The sequence below is a fragment of the Petaurus breviceps genome, unplaced genomic scaffold (genome assembly GCF_028583685.1).
Source record: "Petaurus breviceps papuanus isolate PSGF00001 unplaced genomic scaffold, PetGlider_PUasm1.0 171, whole genome shotgun sequence".
NCBI lineage: Eukaryota > Metazoa > Chordata > Mammalia > Diprotodontia > Petauridae > Petaurus > Petaurus breviceps.
Genome location: NW_027185754.1, coordinates 4227411 through 4241770, shown reverse-complemented (window position 1 = coordinate 4241770; position 14360 = coordinate 4227411). Strand labels below are relative to the sequence as shown.

The 14360-nt window shown below is 35.3% G+C and overlaps 1 protein-coding gene across 12 annotated transcripts in view; it reads left to right on the top strand.

Annotated features, from left to right (window-relative positions):
• Positions 1 to 14360, top strand: part of CHD9 (chromodomain helicase DNA binding protein 9) — a 254078-nt gene that overhangs the window by 34698 nt on the left and 205020 nt on the right. For 3 of the 12 annotated variants that reach the window (XM_069082491.1, XM_069082492.1, XM_069082489.1), the window contains exon 2: positions 9060 to 9227. The exons of the other annotated variants lie outside the window; for them this stretch is intronic. The gene's annotated coding sequence lies outside the window, so the exon portion shown is untranslated. The remainder of the gene's footprint in view (positions 1 to 9059; positions 9228 to 14360) is intronic. 12 annotated transcript variants of the gene reach the window in all.

The window sequence follows — 14360 nt, the reverse complement described above, 5'->3', positions numbered from 1 at the left end:
AGTTCTACATTCACATTTTTATTATTTAATAATAATTTAAGTCCTCTATATTTTGATTAGCTTTTTTTTATCATATTGAACCAAAAAGATTTATCCTGTACTATATCACTTTCTAGCTGACCCCTATTTAAAGAAGTTCTGGCATAGGAAACCATAGCATTATTGCTCTACACCTGTAAAAGACTTCAGAAAACATTTGGTCCTGTTCCCTCACTTTACAGATAAAACTGAAGACCTAGGGAAATTAAATGATTTGTCCAAAAGCACAATGGTAGAAAGCATTAGAGGTAGGATTTGAACCTAAGTCCTTTAATTCCACAGCCTACTAGTGTTCTTTCCAATTTACCATACTGACTTATAAAACAGATTACATTACCAAGAGATTTTGGGTAAAGAATATAACATAAGCTCAAATAATCAATTTACCTTTTATGTCAAGTTTATAGAAATTGAGTATCAGCACACAGAATCCCAGCATAGTGCTTTCTAGCAGTCCATGTTTAGTAAATATTTGCTGACTGAATATGAAAAGTGCATTGTCCTACTAGTACTAGAATTTCCCCATGTTAGCTGGGTGACCTTTGGCAAATCACTACGCCCTTTGAGGACTCAGGATCCACTATAAAATAAGGTAGTTTGACTAGATAATCTCTTAAGTTCCCTTCTATCTCCCTAACTTCTATGATTCAGAAACACCTGTTGCTAAAAGCAAGGTACAGCAATACTATATATTTATCAATATGTTTCTTCTGTTACTATTTTTAAAGTAATTATCTATTAAATAGACTATGCAATAAGTTATTAACTAATTTCTGCCGTTAGGGCTTATACTCTGAATTACAGATTTCATAAAACTGGCATAAAATATATTAGAAGAAAAATTAGTCACCCTGACCAGATTTCTAATCTATCCCTACATGGATAATAATCAGTTTTTAGCAGGAGCTCATAAGTTAAGGATTGATAAAAGAAATAAGATAAAAGAGAAATATCTTGAGAGAAAACATGCTGATGGGTTGATTCAGGGAAATGAAAGGGAAAAAAGAATGAGGCAGGGAGGCATAGTACTATATCAGCTTCAATTCAACCCAAAAGCATTTAATGATCTTAAAGCAAGTTACTTACAGACCTCAAGTTTGCTCATTTATAACACAGAAGTTGGGGAGGGTAGTTTGAACTAGAAAGCTCTAGCATCTCTTTAAGGCCTTTTACAGCAGTGAAATTGCTTGATTCTAAGCACTTGTAAGGTAAAAATGGAACAGTATTCACAATTTGGGGCGGGGGGGGGGAAGTTTGAACTTTATAAGGAAGGACAAAGTAAAGATTTTAAATAGATATGAGGGACTTTAAATAGAACAATCTCAAGTGTATAGATGGAAAGCACATTTAATCAGTGATGAGTCCTTGTCAAGGCAAAATAATTCATTGACCAAGGTTTTAGTATAGTTATGTGAAATAAAGACATTAGAAATGTTAAGGTGAAGAGGGATCTGCTTATGAAATTTGAGAGATGGGGAAAGAACTGAGAATATTGGTGCTATAATCAGAAGAAAACTTACTGGACAGTTTAAAATATTTTAGTCTACTTTTACAAATAAATTTTAATTGCTACCTTATTTTTACATCACATTTCTTACTGTATTCTTTCCCCATTTCACTTCCCATCTTGGTCTTTTTATGCAGTCATCATTAAATATTAAAGATCAATAAGGGAATGGTGAACCTGGAAATCACCAATGTAAATATGATAAATTAGAGAAGGAAACAGTATCTTTACAGAGATATTGGAGATGAGGAAGGAAAAAAATAATTAAAATCATGGGAAACAGGGAGAGAACAAATAATAAATTCTATTGGAAATAGTGGGTAGACTGGTAAGAATTAGCCAGATAATTGTGATGAGATCCATTGAGTTGCAGAAAAAATATCCAAGAGTATATTAAAGAGTAAAAAGTTGAAGTGGTATTTAATTTCCAATTCAACTAACAGTTTTAAAATCAAGTTGCCTTAAGTGAGAGCTTCACTTTAAGATTTGGGCTCTCCAATTTGAAAGACTTAAAAAAGAGTCACATAAAATTAATGAAAATAGTGATCACAAATTGACAGTGTTTTCTAAACTTTTAAAAATTTCACGTAGCTGCCACTGTGGCATTGGTGTACCATGTGGAGGGTTTTATTGGTGGTACAATGATTTAACTACATTGCTTTAATTCGTAAATAAAGGATGCTACATTCCATACAATTTTATAAAACCGTAACTCTTCTAGCTCTCTCTGTTACTGGAACCTCAGCTCCTGCCTTTGAATAAAAAGAGTGGTAGAAAATCTAGCCTGGTGACAAACTGAGCCTCTAGAGAATAGAAAGCCCGGTGGATCAGTAGTTGTTTTCTGATTTTTTTCTTTTCTGTCACATCTTCCACCTTACTGAATCTCCAGATAGCACTATCATAAGGTGGCACTTATTACCTGGTCAGGTATTAGCATAGTATTATAGGTACCTAGGTTAGATGTGTCAAGTCTTTTTAAGACTGTTATTTCTGTTTAAAGAAGTGTCAGTGTATTTAAAAAGGACAGCAAAGCCTTCAAGCTTTCTTAATACCTCTGAATGGAAAAATAATTAGCAATATTTTACTGTTGGAAGAAACTTTTTTTTTTGGCATTTACTAAGTACATTTCTGTCTTTGAAAGTATACTCGATAAATGTGTTTTCACTTTATATATAAAAATGGACTCCCCCCCAAAAATATGCCCTTAATAGTGTCATATATAGTTACAAACTTTTAAAAAACTGTTGGTCTCAGTTATGTCTCTACCTGTTCAGTCACTGATATGTGTAGCCTGTTGGGATATATCATTTTTAATAAGGGCTCTAAAGCTAACTGGTAGAAATTGCTTAGACTACTCAGTGATATTTATGAAATAGGTTTCAGAAAAAATGGAGTTTCCTGAAATACAAGTACTTATTACCGGATGAACAAATTTGTAAGAGATTTTTGCAGGGTGGGGAGGTGTTAAATGTTTTTTTTTTTTTTAAGCTGTATGAGTTTTATGTTTGAAAGCTCTTGAAATCAGTCATTTAAAACATAATTGTTTCACCCAAGGGGACAGGATTGATACCTGGAAAAAGTCCCACCTTTTTGAGTTGCAGTAATTTCTGTTTGATTAGCATAAACTATATTAAACTTTGTTTATTGGATTATTGGAGGTTAACTACTAACATCTTATTAACCAAAGTATAAGAGGGAGAAAAATACACAATTGTAATGTGTGTCACATTGAGTTTGGTTTATTTTGGAATTTGTATACATTTTGACAGGTAAATAAATGTGATATATTTTTGTTTCCTTTAACTTTGGAAATTTTTTAAAATTATCCTTTAGAAGCTGTCATATATAAACACATTTGTATATTCATACATGTATGTGTATGTATTTGTCTCTTTGGTTGAAATACAGTATGGTGTAATATGTATACAGAGTGGACCTCTGAGTAGTTCTGCCTCTTGACACATAATAGCTGTGAGACCCTGGGCAAACCACTTTATCTGTCAGTTTCCAGTTCAACTCTCTAAAACTACTAGTTTTAAACATTTGCCTGATCTGTATTGGTGGTGGAAGTTACCATACCTGGATTTTCCTGTGCCAGTGAAATCACAAGCCTGAACCAAGGATTTGATTGAAATAATTCTAGCTTATTATTTATGACTCTGGGGAGAGAGGGAGAAGGGAAGAATGGGCACAACAATTCCACCACTGTAGTTTTAATATTATTTTGGTTTTAATATTAATAATAACTGACATTTACTTAGAACTTTAAGGTTTACAAGGCATTTTATATACATTATTTCATTTGAGATGCACAACAGTTCTATTGCCCAACTCATTGTCTGTATTGGACAGATACTGCAAATTGATGTTGCAGATCATCCTATCTCAGGAGATTTTACATTGAGCCTCATCTAGAGGTCAGTGGAGAGGTTAATTGTGGATGTGAGTAGGCTGTTCCATATTATGACTAAGGAATGAAGAAGTAAACTGAAGGGTGGTATCAAAGAAATATATGAATGAAAAATAAAAGGAATGTTAGTCACATGATAAAAGCAATAAATAACTGATGCATAACTTACATGTGCCATTGATGTGTTGAGAGGAAGGTCCCTTGCATATGTTAAGTAACCCTCCTGTGGCAAATTTATGGAAGGAACTGGACAAGAGTCATTCAGAATGAGAAAGCATGGAGGAGTTACGGTCTACATCATTGATGAGATCACAGATGCATTTGAGTAATGGTATAAGATAGATAGATCACAACCATAGAATCAGAATCACAGAAACTGATCGTATGGTTGGGGAATATTTTAGAAATTATCGAGTTCAAATTCCCATATTTTACAAAAAAGTCCCAGCAAGGTTAATAAATTTACCATACAGTGACAGAGCCAGAAGTAGAACCCTATGTCACCTCACTCCCAAAGCAGGGTTCTTAATATTACATCATGACATTTCTTCATAAAGATGTACGACCCTGTCAAATCTCTTTAACTTATCTGGGTCTTTGTGTCCTCCATAGAGGCTGTGAGGGGTAGTAGAAATTTCATGAGGTCTGTAGTCAAAGGACCTGCTTTTTAACATTGGCTTTTGTTACTGAGTTTCTGTGTTATATTGGGCAAGAAAGGTACAGCTCTCCATACCTTTTCCTCATTCCTTATCTGAAAAATGAGGGTATTGGATTAAGGTGACCTCTAAGGTTCCTTATCAGCTCCAAGTTAGGGGGTTCCTAAATTTCTGTGATTTAAAAAATCCCAGGGGCGGCCAGGTAACACAGCGAGTTAGAGCACTGTCCCCAGAGTCAGGATGACCTGGGATCGAATCCGGGCTCAGACACTTAGTACTCACCCAGAAACACCTGGCCGGGTAACCTGGAGCAAGTTACTTAACCCCAATTGCTTAAAAAAAAATTCCAGATTCACTTTTCTCTTATAAATTTCTATTCTGATGCTTCATCATAGTATGGAAGTGACTGGTTTTTCAAATGCCATTTCAGTTGAGTGCCAGAGGCTACCAATCTGGAAAGACTTTAAAGAAAAGAGCCTGGAGATGGACTGTATGTCTGCCATATCAGGATCAGCCAAGCTAAATTCCAGATTGGAGCTCCATTTCTAGGTTGGCAACAGAGTATTGATTTTTTTGGCCACAGCAACTCTTCAGGTGTGAATGGGTTTTGATCTGTGTGAGTGGAGGGAGGTATCTACACTAGCCAAATCTCATATCTTTAAAATATTAGAGTTAGATTCAGTCTTAGGTGGGGCTACTGGATTCCTTGGAAGACACTGTACTAGATGATTCATAAAGGTTACAAAATAACTTATGTCCCAAGAAATTCAGTGAACTTTTTATCAGTCCTTATTTGATATTTGATGATAATGACTATCCATTCCTTTTTGACACTCGCTTTCCTTGACTTGTGTAGTTTTCTTTCAGCCTCTCTTCTTGATTTCAGTGGAATATGGCTGCCCTATTTTGAAACAAATCAAAGAGCTTAGAATGACAGAATTTGAAGAATTTTAACAATCTTGATCCTATAATTGATTTTCTTTAACTAGAGGACAAAAATCACAGAAGATGACAAGGCATGGGGAGAGGTGATCTCCATCATTAGACAAGATAGCTATCCAGTCTTTCAGAGTATCAAAATGAGATTCTCTAGTTAAATCCCCTCATTTTTCAGATAAGGGAAAATAGGCAATGAGTAGTTAAATGCCTTTCATAACATTACACAGGTAATTGAAAACCGTTATCTAAATATTTCAATCAGTATGTAGGGGTTTTTTTTTAATTGAAATCAGTAGCTTAAGCATTTTTAGTAGTACTTTAGTGGCATTTTTATTCATTTTATTCATTCAAGAAGTTTTCAAATTGGGCTTCAAAGCCTTTTGGTGGAGAGAGGGACTCTAGATTTTAGGTCTTCATTAAGGTTTAAATGGTGGTGAATTATTTGAAAATTTTGTAATTATGTCCAATTTTTGTATTCTCCAGAAGTGCAAAAAATATTTGTGATGGGTTGCTCTTCACTTAACTGAATTCTCATTGTGGGTTCCTTCCTACTTACCTGGAGTATAGTTGAAAGGAAGTTGCAAATAGAAACCATTTTCAATTCATATTTGAGTATCTATATTGTACTAAATTTGTATACATTTGTACACAGAATAGAAAAAAGATTTGGCTTTGTTTTTATTATTAGTCATAATATCATCTAACTTTAGGTGGTTTAGTTTGGGAATTTCTCTTCGTAGTTAGTTGTTGTAGGGTTCTTGAAGGAGATGGAATTGGAGGCATGTGAGATATGTTAAGATCATAGAATTTTAGAGCTAGAAGAAATCTTTTTTTTTTTTTTTGCCTTTTGGAGGGCAATTGGGGTTAAGTAACTTGCCCAAGATTACATGGCTAGTTGTGTGTGTGTGTGTGTGTGTGTGTGTGTGTTAAGTGTCTGAGGCCAGAACCCAACTCAGGTTCTCCTGACTCTGGGGCTGGTGCCTTACTCACTACGGCCACCTACCCCCGCCCCCTTAGAAGAAATCTTAGAGATCATCTAGGCCAACTTCATTCTCCTTTGTTTCTCTAGCACCTAGCATGTCATTCACATAGATGCTTAATAAATTCTTTTAATTTGAATCGAATTATATTTAAGAAACTGATTGACAATTTACCCAGGGTCACATATAGTATGTGATAGGTCTGAGTCCTAGTCCAGTATTCTTTTCATATTATATTGCTTCCCTAGGCTGTGTAGGGTACTATAAAAGAATATAAAGAGAAAAGTATGAAAAGGACATAATAAGGATCTTTATTATTTCTGAGTGGAATGGATCACAAATGGCCATTTGCCCTAGTGCTTACATAGTGGTAACGTAGCTTCTACTTTCTGGATATTCTGTAGGCTAGAGTCCTTTAGAGACTACCAGAGAATTAGGCAATGTTACTAATGTGGTAGACAGTGGTTTTCTTGCTACTATTTAGAATTGGCTTTATAGCACAGAATATTAAGGCGGAAAGAGTTGAGATTAATTTTCATTCAGAAATCACTTAAGTGCACTTCATAGCAGCCTAGGTATAAGATGACAAATAAATTGATAAGGGACTTGGTTATAGGATCACATCCTCATTGAACACAATGAATTGCATACTATAGAATTTAAGTGTTTGGATGAATGAAATAGTCATTGTGGGGAATAAACCTAGGAGTACACATGAAGTGAACAAATAAATTGCAAATAAAATAGGAAAAAACTGAAGTTAGTGTGAAATTGTAATGGATCAAGTCTATACTGTTCCTTTTTCTCTGTGCCCAGAAGCTTGAAGGTAAAAAGAGCAGATAATAGTCTGCTTTCTGAGCCAGGGTTGGGAGTTTACATGATTGTCTAAATAAGAGGCTCCAGGACAAGGGATTTAAGGTAGTAAAGGTGGTGAAAAAGAAGAACATGACTTATATAAAGTGGAAGGGAGTGACTATAGATCTGAGAGAAAAAGAATGGTATATGAAAGAAAAAAAAAGATGAGAGATAGGAAGGTTGTAGTCAGATGGAATTGAAATCAGGATCTTGGAAGAAAAGTAGTGCTTTATGATAACGAGGTGTGAAATTTGCTGGGTGGAATGAAAATGGAGATCAGTGGAGTTGGGAGGACAAGGAATACTTAGGTTGCAACAGAGTTGTGAGGTTTGAAAATTTTGTTCCTCCCCTTCCAATTTTATAAACCTAGCCACCTATATGTTACTCTTCCTATGAAGCTTTGGGCTGTCACTTATAACATCTTCATTGTAGCTTGCAATTAGTTCCTTACCTTATGAGGTTTTGTTTTGTTTTTTTGCTTTTTGAAGGGCAGATGGGGTTAAGTGACTTGCCCAAAGTCACACGGCTAGTAATTGTGTCAAGTGTCTGAGGCCGGATTTGAACTCAGGGCCTCCTGACTCCAGGGCCGGTGCTCTATTCACTGCACCACCTAGCTGCCCCAACCTTATAAGTTTTTTAATTGTACCACCTTCCTTGGAAGTGTTAAGCCTTCCTGTTACACCTTTGCTGTAGTATGAACTTTGATTCCTGAACCTACCATGAAGGGAAGATCATCACTGGACAAAATTTAAAGTTGGAGAAAGCCTTAATTAGTTGATTTTTAATCCCTCCTTCTTCCCCTCTGTCTATAAATATGTTCAAGTTTTCCTTATCCCCAAAATTCTTTTTCCAGACCCCTAATACTCCTTGAAGCTGTCTTTGGACTCTGAAACTAAAGGGCTTTGAAAACCTTAAATGAGAGAATAACCTACATTCTCTGCCTTCACAACCACTCAGCCTTTTACTCCTTGTAATTTGTCTTGCACTTTTATCACTCTACAAAATTAGTTTGCTTAAAAATTACTTATGTCCTGATTATCAGATCCAATGGCCTTTTTCTCAGTTCCCATCTTCCAAGGCCTTTTTGGAGCATTTGAATTTTTTTTTCTTGAAATTTTCTCATTCCTTATCTTATGTGACGTTAGTGCCACCCATCTATGTTTTCCTTCTATTTCTTATCAAATTCTTATCAACTCTCTGCTTCCTTATTTATTGCAAATTCCTAAATGTAGGTATTCCTCAAGGTACTGTTTTGGTCCCTATTTCTTCCTTTCTTTATTCTCTCTTGATGATTACATTTGTATATATGACTTCTGAATCTGAGTCTTCAGCTCTCTGTTCTAATTCAAGCTTGGTTTCTGTATTTTCAACTGACTGCTGGATGCCTCTCATAAATGTAATGGAAAGAGCACTGAATTTGGATTTCGAAGACCTGGGTTCAAATCACAGCTTTCCTCCCTATCATTCATTTTCTTGGGCAAGTTGATTAACCTCTCTAAGCCTCAATTTCTTTATTTGTAAAATGATGGAATTGGGCTGAATGATCACTAAAGTCCCATTTGACTCTCTCATAAGCTAGTTATTCCAGCAGTATTTCAAATTCAATCTATCCAGACCTAATTTGATATTTTTCTTGAATCTTTTTTCACCTCTAACTTCACTGTCATGAACAGGTAAAGCTAAGAACCCAGGAAATAGCAGTGCCTTCAGAACACCAGCTCTGTTTCCAGCCTGGCCCTGGTAGCCATCATCCACATGTCACCACCACCAGCTGCCACCAGTGAGGCAGGCAAGCCAGCCTAGCTGAAGGAGCAAGGCATCCTGAGGTGGCATGTAACTAGGTGGGTCAAACTACTGCCATAACTTCTACCACCATTTACTTCCATTTGGACTCCAGTACAGCCCAGGACGAAGATCCCTGGGAATAGAGATGCCCTCCAGACTACCAGTCCTGTTTCCAGTGCAGGCTTGACTGTCAGAGGGAAGCCGCACATGTGACTGTGCAAGCTGGCAATTACCACTGCAGAGGTTTCAACCCCTACCTCCTCAGAAGCCGCAGCTGTTGACCCAGAAAAGAAAATTCTTACCACCCAAAGTACTTGTCACCGTCAAATGGTTCAACATTAGAAACAGATACATTTTTATCATGGAAATAACTTTAAAGAAGATGCATTACCATTGGCTTTGCCACTGCACTAAGTTTTCCTGAGCCTTTCTATCTGAATTTTTGCTGAAACCTATATGTGTTTTCTCCCCTTTAAAATGTGATGTGAGCTCCATGAGAGCAGAGACTGTCTTTTCCATTTGTATCCCTAGTGTTTAGCACGTAGTAAGCACTTAATAAATATTTTTTTATTTACTCTTCATTCATTTGTGTAACAGTACTGTTTTTCTTGGCATTTACACTTGAAACCCAGCCTTCTGCTTCTCAGTCTCCTGATAGCCTATCATTTTAACCTATGGCATCATATAGCCTATGACCCTTTCTTTTCCTACCCACTATTATGCCTTTAACCAGGCTCTAATTCTAACTAGGAATATTGAAAACACTTCCCAACTGAGCTTCTTTTATCAAGTTTCTTCCCTCCACAATCAATCCTATATGCTGTTATTGCCAAATTAGTTTTCCCAAAGCACAGTTCTGGATATGTCATTTCTCTGCTTAAAACCCTTCAATGGCTCCCCACTGCCTTGAAGTTAAGGCTAAGATATAACCTGCCATGAAAGCTCCCCCTAACCTAACTTTTTAGCCTTATCTCTTACTACTCTATTATGGGTACTCTTTGAATCAGCTGAAATGAGATATTCTCTTCCTTGTGCTTTTTGGTTTCTCTGAGTTGACTCAGATTGTTCAATCTAAATTGCACTCTCTCAGTCCCACCCTTCAGCTTGTTGAAATGCTATTCATCCTCTCTCTTCCCAGCTCATATATCACTTTCATGAAATCTTCACTAATTCCCCTAACCAGTTATTTAATTCTCCTTTTTTTGTACACTCAGAGCACATTGTGCTTTTCTTGTGGCACTTATATTCTGCTTTATATAATAATAGCAATAATAAAAAATCAAATTTCTAGTAGTGTTTTAGAGTTTTCAAAGAATTTTTCTCAATTTTTGTGAGGAAGGTAATATATTATCCCCATTTTATAGATGGGGGTACTGAAGCTGAAGGGGTTAAGAACCTTAACAAGGGTCACATAGATACGTGTTTGAACTGAGTTTTTTCCTGATTCTAAGTTCAGCATTCTATCAAAATAAATATCTTGTCTCTCAAATTTTTAATTGAATAATTCAATTTATTAATCTAGACTTATTGTCTCCACACTCACTCAGTCCTTTACTCCTTGTAATTTGTCTTGCATTTTTACTTCTCTACAACATTAGTTTGCTTAAAAATTACTAATGATCTGACTATCAGATCTGGTACCTTTATCCTCAGTTTTTAGCCTGTATGATCCTGGAATGTCTGAATTTTTTTATTTTAAATCATGGCCTTCATTAGCTTATGTGACATTGGCACCCTTGTTTTCCTTCCTGTTTCTTATCATTTCTCTGTCTCCTTGTTTATTGCAAATTCTTAAATGTAGGTATCCCTCAAGGTTCTTTCCCAATCCCTCCCTTTTCCATTCTCTTTTTCTGTTCTCCTTTGGCATCACATTTACTTCCATGGTTTCAGCTCTTACCTGCACGTAGAGGTAGCTTCTAAAATCTGAGAGATTTTTGGATATGATATCTGATAATTTCCTAAGATAAGCTTCTAATATTTTATTTCATTAATTTAAGTTTAATGTTCAAAAGTGTTTCCTCCAATCAAATTGTTTTCTTTTTTAATAGACTTTAGGTGTTTAGAAATGCTACATTGTGATCAATATAGTAAACTTAAGTCTTAATTATTTGAACTGCTCAAGGTTAGAAGATTAGAAAATAAAAAACAAATTACGGAATTACAGATTTAGAACTGAAGAGGATGGGGCGGCTAGGTGGCGCAGTGAATAGAGCACCAGCCCTGGAGTCAGGAGGACCTGAGTTCAAAAATGGCCTCAGACACTTAACACATAAACACACAAAAACTAGCCAAGTGACCTTGGGCAAGTCACTTAACCCCAGTTGCCCTCCAAAAAGCAAAAATAAAATAAAATCTTAAAAAAAAACTGAAGAGGAACTTAAACTATTCCAATTTCTTCATTTTACAAAGGAAGAAACTAAGGCTCAGAAGGTTTGAAGTACCTTACCCAAGGTGAAGTAGGTAGCAAGTAGTAAAGCTGGTATCTGACCCCCTCAGATACTTTGACTCAAAATTTACCAAATTTTCATTAAGCCATATGTTTATATTTGACTTTGGGATGTATTTTATTGTTATATTTGAATATGAGTATGTCTAATGAGACATAAATTTAACACTAGAAAGGACCTTAGATTATCTCGTCAGTCTCCTTATTTTATAGATGAGGAATCAGAGACCTAAAGACATCATGACTTTTATTAACTTAAAATAATATATGACTATGCTAAAGATTTGATTCAGGAGGAGGATTCCATATTCATATTTCTTCCTGCATCCTGTTTGAACCATTGATGACTATTTCTCAGCTTTATTTCAACATCATCTCAAGTTGAAGTTACCCTTTCTCAGTACTTCTCGGAAGCTGGGATGAGGTTAATTGAGTATTAAAGAGTTTCCTTACTGAGATGCAAAGTAATAATAAATTTAATATGAATGTCAAGAAAGCAAGTAAAAGGAATAAGTTGTCAGTGGTAGAGAGTATTAACAAGTTATCTATAGAACTATTGTAGTTTTATATGTACTATGATATAGATCAAGGGTCAGCAAAACTATTGAATCAGGCCCTCTTTCTTTTTGTAGAGACTAAATAGTTTTATTGTATCTTAAAATGTAAAAACCATTCTTAGCTGGCAAAATAGGAGGTGAGTGGGATTTGGGCCATAGTTTGTCAAATTGCCAGTAACCAGGCAAGCAAGGTTTTGCCTAAATAGTGTGATTTATGGATAATCTACTGATCTGCATTGGTAGAGGGAGTTTTCTTATCAGGAGTTTCCTGTATCAGTAAAATCATAGTTCTGTTCCGAAAGTAGACTTTTAAGAGTTAGACTCTAAAATGAATTATAAAATTATTGAGAGTAACACACCAACTCTTAACATAAGACTTCAGAAGAAATTCCACTGGGTGCTTTTGCGGTAGCTTTTCTGTTTGTTTTTCAGGCTATTCTAAATCTTTAACATCTATAAAAAGTAGAGAGAGGGGATAGAGTTAAATATCATGAAAACAAAGGTAATAAGTAAGTTGTTATTACTGGTAATAAGATGATGATACCATCTACCTATAAATATAATTCAAATGATTGTGTACTTTAAAATAAACTAAGACCCTTGATAAGTAATAGTCTTTCTGTAAAGATTAAGCATTTTTACTCTGTACTGTGTTGCTAAATACTATATGGCAAGCTAGAGTAGGTAGAAGATATAATGTATGACCTTGAGAAGAGCAGTACATTTTGAATAATATATGAGATTAACTTGATAAAAATAGTAGAATTTGTTAATAAAGCTGTTCAATTAAACAGAAATATGTCTCCCTTCCCTTCATTTCCCTCCCTCTCACTTCTCAGTATGTAGATGGGCTAAGAGTGTAGGTATTTGGTAGGTGACCTTAAATCTCTATCAATGTGAAACCACTTAACATCTTGGCTGTTGTGATGGTTCTACAGTTTGAACACTAATGGAACATCTTGATAACTTAATATATTCATTATCAAGTGACATTAATTCAGAATGATGTACTCTTGGTTACCCAGAAAATTTTCATTCCATTGGTAAATTATAATTTTGGTTAATACTCATATTATTATAATTCTTGAAAGCCAGATTAAACTGAGAAACAGAGGTGGGCTGTTGATGGCACTACTATTTTGGATTAACACAGACTCTTTCTTCAATAGAATTTAATAAAGATTTTAAATTTAGAAGGGTTGATGCCACTTAGGACATAGTTATTCAGCTTTTGTCATTATACGGGAGATTTTGCTTGTGTGCTTTGTTCTGAATAGAATTTTGAAAGTTGGGTCAGTCCTTTTTTATTTTTCAAATGAAAAAACTGTAACAGAGGAGTTAAGAGACTAGTCTAACATCACTTGGCTACCTTGGAGCAGAGCCAGGTGTAAAACCTACATTAACTGATAGGGAGGAGATGACATTTATTTGTTTAGTATTTCTTTAGCAATGAAAATGTTCCTTTTGAACATTATGAGAAAAATTTTTATAATGTCCTTTAACATTTAAAAACAACTATCAAGTAAAAGTTCTTTACATTTAGGGAAAAAAGCACTGGGTCAGAATTTGGAATTTGCAACCAAAAATATCTGCTTCCTACAGCCTATCCAATCTAAGAATGGGGTTCCCAAGTTCTATCTTTCTTCCTTTCTTTTTACAGTAGTGAAAGCGATCTGTACGTCCAGTTTCAGGAATTAATGTGTTATTGCAGTGGAGGTCCAGTTGAGATTAAATATACATTTTAGTGGACCCAGTCAGCATGGCTTTGCCATTTCTTCCAGCTCAGTTCTACACCATCTGAATGGGAATAAAGGAGGCAGATGATGGCAGTAATTAAGGACTGTGGTTGGTGAACATTGTTAGCAGTAAGACAAGGAAGAAAGGAATTTGAGAGTAGATGATAAAGTTGAGTTGATTTTTCCAGGAGGTTAAATAGAGAAGGGAGAAGAGTATATAGCCAGTGCAGGAATGATAAGTTGAGAAATAACTGAGAGGTTGAGGGAATGGAGGTCATAATGAGGATAAAAAAGTGTTAAAGATCATAAGACACAGGGAAAAAATTGATAAAAAGATTATTGTCAGATAAAGGAATTTTAGAATTTGTTGAATTCAAAAGTTGATCTCTTATGGACGATGGCAACATCAAAGAAGGGTATAAGGGGAGAGCCACTCAAGTTGATTAAGTA